Source organism: Mirounga leonina, unplaced genomic scaffold (genome assembly GCF_011800145.1).
Source record: "Mirounga leonina isolate KUSES-001 unplaced genomic scaffold, KU_Mleo_1.0 Mir_127, whole genome shotgun sequence".
NCBI lineage: Eukaryota > Metazoa > Chordata > Mammalia > Carnivora > Phocidae > Mirounga > Mirounga leonina.
In genome coordinates, this window is record NW_023270316.1 from 51,164,048 (window position 1) to 51,171,237 (window position 7,190).

At 41.7% G+C, this 7,190-nt stretch overlaps 1 long non-coding RNA gene across 1 annotated transcript in view; it reads right to left on the bottom strand.

The window, feature by feature from the left end:
• Positions 1 to 217: 217 nt before the first annotated feature.
• The window catches only part of LOC118009368, a 64,805-nt gene continuing 57,832 nt past the window's right edge, over positions 218 to 7,190 (bottom strand). The window contains exon 4 of the long non-coding RNA XR_004678905.1: positions 218 to 235. This is a non-coding gene — a long non-coding RNA (uncharacterized LOC118009368). The remainder of the gene's footprint in view (positions 236 to 7,190) is intronic.

Below are 7,190 nucleotides of genomic sequence, written 5' to 3' on the forward strand. Positions count from 1 at the left end.
TAAGGGGGTGGTTGGTATTAAACAGACAAATGGGACATTTGCCTCCACACTTTTAAAAGTCAATAGGCAGAAGATTTATTACCTACATGGCAAAAGAGGTTTCCTCTTACTTGCAGATCTTCCCTGGAAATGGTTGCAGCCCCCAGCTTATGTTCATATGGCTGAATGTGCAGGCGACAACGGTCACTTGACTGTCACCTGGGAGAAGCTGGGCCCAGAGTTCTCACTGGTGTGCCTGGGAAGAAGGAAAGATCATCATCATCATCAACCCCAATGGCTTGCAAATGTCCTTTTAGACTTTTTTTTGACACTCCCAAAATCTGTAAGCAGGTATAGTTAGCCTTATTTTAAAATGAAAAAATGGAGATTCAGAGAGAATCTAGTTTATGCATAGGTCGCAAGGACAGTATTAAAACCCAGACCCCAGGAAAGAGCAAAATAATAATGGCCGCCCACTCCTTCCTTGTGTCCCACCGGGGCCCGCACAGACATCTCGCATGGTGCCTGTGACTCTATCACTCTGTGTGCATGTCTTTCGTTCACCGCCAGGCTGTGGATCCTTGAGGAAGGACCTGTGTCTTGATTACCTTTGAACCTCAACCACTCCTTAACATAAAACTTGGCACACAGCAGCACCTAAAAGGGTTGTTGAATGAATGAGAAAAGAAAGTGGTATGTAAGAGATGAAAATGGTTTCCTCCTCCTCCCCCTCCTTCCTCTTCTTCCTCCACTTCTTCTTCTTCTTCTCCTTCTTCTTTTTTTTTTTTTTAAAGATTTTATTTATTTGACAAAGAGAGACACAGCGAGAGAGGGAACACAAGTAGGGGGAGTGGGAGAGGGAGAAGCAGGTTTCCCGCCGAGCGGGGAGCCTGATGCAGGGCTCGATCCCAGGACCCTGGGATCATGACCTGAGCCGAAGGCAGACGCTTAATGACTGAGCCACCCAGGTGCCCCTCTTCTCCTTCTTCTTTATCTTAACTTGTAGAAAAGTCTCTCTACTTTTGAAACTCCTCAGGCTATGGGAACAGTCCCCTCTCTTGGGCTCAATTACGGAGTCCACAGTTAGTTGGAAAGAAGCAGGTGAGAGCAAGCAAGATTCGGGGAGGCTCCAGGCATGTACAGCTGACCAAGAAGGCGGTACAGAAAGGGGTAGTACAGCAAAATGCCTCCAGAAATTATTCCAGGAACCACTCAGGGAGATGTGGGCCAGAGTCTGACCAAACCTGTGCATTGTAGTCTGGGCCCGGGCCATGCAGAGCTTTCTCAGCTAATGGGAGCCACAAACACTGAATCCAGAGCCGGGTCAGTGAGTGGCCTTGATGCTACAGCCTCTGGTCAGCAGGTGCCGTATGACCCACATCTTCAAGCAGCTAATCAAATACACCTTGCACTTGATGCCACTTCTAAGGGAGCAGAATGAGTCAGCTGGGGCAAATCATTTTTAAAACAATTTTTGCATAAAAGCCTATTTTAGACTTAACGAACTGCCACTGCCTGATCCCCTCTTCCCCTACCTCGAAAATCGGCAGTCTCCCCAACTTCACCTACACTCCACCTCCCAGGTTTATAACCCCTCATTTTTGTTTTATTTTGTTTGATTTCTTAATTTAAGATGTCAGATAGACACAAAAGTAGAAAAATGCATATAATACATTCTCAAGGACTCATAACCTATCTTCAACAATTGTCATCTATGGTCACTCTCGTCTCACCTCTATCCCCACCCTTTCCCCACTTTCATCCCTGAATTTTATTATTTTGAATCAATCCCAGACATGTTATCATTTCATTCATAAATATTTCAGTATTTACATCCAGAGATAGAACTCCTTTTTAAAACATTTCTGGCACCATTTTAAACCTTCTTCTTCATTCTTCACATCCAACTTATCACTAACCCAACACTAGTTCTTTCTCTAGCATGGTATTTCCCTTTTGTTTATATTTCCTCAAACCTCATCCTGACCTTAGTTTTCAGCTTAGAAGACGGAAATGCCTCCTACTCAGCATCTTGACTCCCCAGTTGTCTGCTCTACAAACCACTTTTATCATTGTCCATCAACACCCTCTCATTATACCTTGTTCAAGAACCCATGGTGGGAATTGCAGTCTCCCGTAACTAATACTAGACTAGTCCTCCTGCCAAAACACCTTAAAAGCAAAACATACGATGGAATTGTTTTCACAAATTACATACAAAATCACAAAACAGAAGCGAAATTCACAAGTTGAGCCCCCAGCTCTACACCAGGAAGCAATTTCCCAACTGGGTGACAGTTGAAGACCAAGCAGAGCACAGGAGTCCTGCGGAGCTCAGTAGGCAGAGATCAGAGTGTGGGGCAACTAGAGTGGATTCTGTGAGGTGGGACACAAATGTTGAAGGATCTATGCAGAGGGAAGAATCCCATGTGGGGAATCTCTGCAAGTGCTTAGGCAAGGACTGAACTTATACATGTGGAGGGAGAGTTCAGACAAACTGTACCAGAATTTGTCTATTCTGGGGTTGAGGGCAGAACAAAAATACCTGAGGTTAAGCAATGTTGGGGGATGTTGTCAGCAAGAATGGAGAGACCTTTAAAACACCTGTTCCCAGGCAACCGGGTGAGACACCAGAAATACCACTCTTCAGCAGTAAGAATCATGCCCCAGAGTAAAGTTTACAATAGACCTACCCTACCCAAGTCTAAAATCAAGCCTTGATAAGATTGCCTGATGAAAATTATGTGATTGAATCCCACAAGTTAAAGCTATGCTTTGAAAAAACATTGGAATTTTCATAAATACTCCCTAAGAAAACATAAAACCAAGGCTTACACAAGTTCAAGGTGATCTACCAGTAATCCCACTACCTATGAAAACAAATCAACAGAGAAATATCACAAAATTCAATCTCCACACTGATTCACCCACAATATCCAGTATACAATCAAAATTACTAGACATGCTCACACATATACACACAAAGTAAAATGCAATACATAATCCAAAAAAAGCAGGTAGTAGAAACCAACCTAGAGGTGTTCTGTATATGTAATTTATGAGACAATGAAGCTATCATAAATATATTCAAAGAATTAAAGGATGATATGCAGAATTATTAAAAGAAAACATGGTGGTTATATATATATATACAATGGAGTATTACTCAGCCATTAAACAGAATGAAATATTGCCATTTTTAACAATGTGGATGGACCTAGAGTGTATTATGCTAAGTGAAATAGGTCAGTCAAAGAAAGACAAATACCATGATTTCACTCATATGTGGAATTTAAGAAACAAAACAGATGAACATAAGGGAAGGGGAAAAAAAAAAGAGAGAGAGGGAGGCAAACCATAAGAGACTCTTAACTATAGAGAACAAACTAAGTGCTGCTGGAGGGGAGGGGGGTGGGGGATGAACTAAATGGGTGATGGGTATTAAGGTGAGCACTTGTTGTGTTAAGCACTGGGTGCTATATGTAAGCAACGAATCCCTAAATTCTACTCCTGAAACAAAAAAATAAATATATAAATTTAAATTTAAAGAAAAGGAAAGAAAACATGATTTTAATGAGTGAAAAGATATAGAATCTCATCAGAGGAAATGAAAAGCATTTAAAAATGAAAATTCAAGAACTGAAAAGTACAATAGCTGAATGAAAAATTCACTGCACAGGAGCTGAGCAAATTGAAAGTGGTAAGAGAAACTTTGATGAACTTGAAGATAAATCAATAGAAATCATGCAATCTGAAGAAAAGTAAAAAGAGATGGAATATAAATGAACCAGGCTCCAAAGACATAAGGACAATATTAAACAGCCTAACATGAGTAACTAGAGTTTCATAAGAAGAAGGTGATAATGGGACAGCAAAATTATTTAAGGAAATGTCAGGAGCTGGGAGAGAAAGAGACCTGAGCTGTCAGATGTCCAAGTAACAGATTAAAGCAACAAGCCAAAAATGAAAGAGTTAAGCCTTTAATTACTTATCATGATAGTATGAGCAAGAGGCTAAAATTGGAGAAAACACTGACTCTCCTTTGTTTTATTTTCCTCATGAAATGGCATACCAGTCATGGGTCAGGTGAATCAGATCAGACATGGGGATTTTCTCACTGTTGAAAGAGCCCCAACAAAAGACTCCAGCAGTTTTATGGACCTTGGGGTCAGAGGAAGGGAGGAGAGGACCCTAAGTGGAAAAGTACTGGGCACTGAGTCAGGAGGGGAAAGTGTCTTCAGGTTTTCTCCCTCTTTCCTCCTATAGGGAGACTTCAGCAGAGGCACCTAAAAAAGACCTCTGCCCAAGGCCTCAGATAAAGATCTAGGAATAAAGGTTCTGAGGCTCAGAATGCAAATATGGGATGAGCATGACCCTCCAGTGGGGCCCAAGTCCTTAACTACAATTCCCTCCACACTGCAATGCACTGACCGTGCACCAAGCCTGGTGTGGGGAGGGCAGCTTCCCACCATGAGGCCTGCCAGGGAAAGCCTCTGCAGTTGCCTATGGCCAGGCCTGAAAAATCCCACATAGGTTTTTAACCGGAAGCTGGACTCCTCAGAAATAGTAGTTGAAAATTTCCCACACTTGATGTGAAATTTCAGCTTATAGATCCAAGAATCTGAGTGAACTACAAGCAAGATAAACACAAAGAATACCTCACCTAGATACTTCATGGTCAAACCATTGAAGACCAACAGCAAAGAGAAAATTTGAAAACAGCCAGAGAATAAAAGACCTCACAAACAGGGAAACAATACAAATGATGGCTACATTATTATTAAAGAAAGGGGAGAAAGAATAGGAGAGGAAGAAAAGGAGGAATGGAGGCCAGAAGGTAATGGAATCCCATCTCCAAAATACTGAAACAAACAAGCAAAAAAACTATCAACCCCAAATTTTGTACCCAGCAAGACTATCCCTCAAAAAGAGAGTACAGGGGCACCGAGTGACTCCATCGGTTAAGCTTCTGACTCTTGGTTTTGGCTCAGGTCATGCTCTCAGGATCATGGGATCAAGCCCCTCATCAGGCTCCACGCTCAGCTGGGGGTCTGCTTGAGATTCTCTCTTCCTCTCCCTCTCCCTCTGCTCCTCGCCCCCTGCTCACGCTCTCACTCTCTCTCTTTCTAAAATAAATAAATCTTTAAAACAAAACAAAAGCAGAATGCAGAAAGACATGTTCAGACAAAAGAACACTGAGAAAATTTGTAGCCAGCAGACTTACACTAAAAGAAATGCCAGAAGATCTTCCGTAGGCTTGGGAAATGATACCAGATAGGAACTTGGATCTGCAAGAAGGAATGAAGAGCACCAGAATCGGTAAATAAGTGGGTAAGCGTGAAGCACTCCTTTATTTTCTTCTCATAATTTCCTGAAAAGAAAATTACTGAAAGCTTAGCAGTGCTGTAAGGTGGGATTTATAATTTCTGTAGAAGTAAAAAAGATGACAAAATAGAACAAAGGTCGGGAGAGAGGTAAACGGGAGAGAGGTAAACTGTTGTAAGATTATTGAATTTGTGATGTGAGAAGTAGGAAGCATGAATGGTCAGATTTGAAACAGGAAATGAGGTCTAAAAAGTGGGAGGTGTGTAGGAGTGGGAAGTGGGAAGCAGTAAAATGCTGATTCCAACACCTGTAACCACAGGGTCACCTACTAAACACTGAAAGTGCAACCTCTCTCAAGAATGTCTGAATTTCACCAGTGATGCCTAAGAAGACTTGAGACCTTAAAAGACTATCTCATGATTAAATGACAGGCTACGGAATTGGAATTTCAGACTAGAAATCTCTACCACCACCTCCTCAATCACACATACAGGTGACAACTTGCTCGGCTGGTGTCCAGGCCCAATTCCATCTTTTAATTTACCAAAATCTTCAATTTGCCAGAAACTCCTTTTCACCATACTATTTGAGGTAAGTAAAAATATAGTTTTTAAAAAATACTCTACTGTATATTGTCATATATTCTTTCTTTTTTAAAAAAAAAAAGATTTTATTTATTTATTTGAGAGAGAGAGAGCACGAGCAGGAGGAGGGGCAAAAGGAAAGGGAGAAGCAGACTCCCCACTGAGCAGGGAGCCCGATGCGGGACTCGATCCCAGAACCTAAGAACATGACCTAAGCCAAAGTCAGACACTTAACTGACTGAGCCACCCAGGTGCCTCTACTGTCGTGTATTCTACTGGATATTATTTATATCTTGAATTATGTTTTATTATAACATGTTAAAACTATGCATATGACATAGCTTGTTCTCTTTTAATCTATTCTATATTATTGTGTTGACTATTGTGAATCACAGTGTTTTCTACCACAGGCCTGGGAAGACAGACCTGTAACAGAATGAGTAGAGAATGGGGCAGCCCCAGGAGTCAGCACAGTAACAAGAGACACAGAGGATCTTAATTCTCAGAAGCTAAGTGTAACCTGAAGGGAATACCCACCGGTATCATGATTGATAAACATTCACTCAAAACTTGAAGCAAAAATAAAAGAATGTGCTCATCAAACACATGGAAGCAGAGAGGAGAATGGTGGTTTCCAGGGCCTAGAGAGAGGAGGCCATGAGGATATGTGGATCAAAAGGCACAAAGTTTCAATCACACAAGATGAATAGATTCTGAAGACCTACTGTACAACTGAGGCAGCAAGACTGCATTGTACTGAAAAGTTTGCTAAGGGGACAAATCTTACATTGCATGCCTTTACCACGAAAGGAAAACAACAAAACAAAACAACAGCAAACAAAAGGGGTGCCAGGAAACCTTTGGAGGTGATGAATGATTATGATTATAGATTGTAGCCATGGTTTCATGGGTGTAAACTTGTCTCCAAACACATTAAGTTGTATACATTAAATATCTGCAACATTTTATGTCAATCATGCCCCAATAAAGAGATTTTTTTTTTAAGATTTTATTTATTTATTTGAGAGAGAGAATGAGAGACAGAGAGCACGAGAGGGGAGAGGGTCAGAGGGAGAAGCAGACCCCCCGCTGAGCAGGGAGCCCAACGTGGGACTCGATCCCGGGACTCCAGGATCATGACCTGAGCCGAAGGCAGTCGCTTAACCAACTGAGCCACCCAGGCGCCCAAGAGATTTTTTTAAAAAGAAGTAATAGTAGGAATCAAAGGCAAGGAGAATTGGAAGGCGGGAAGGTGGGAAGGAAGGAAGGAAGGAAGGAAGGAAGGAAGGAAGGAAGGAAGGA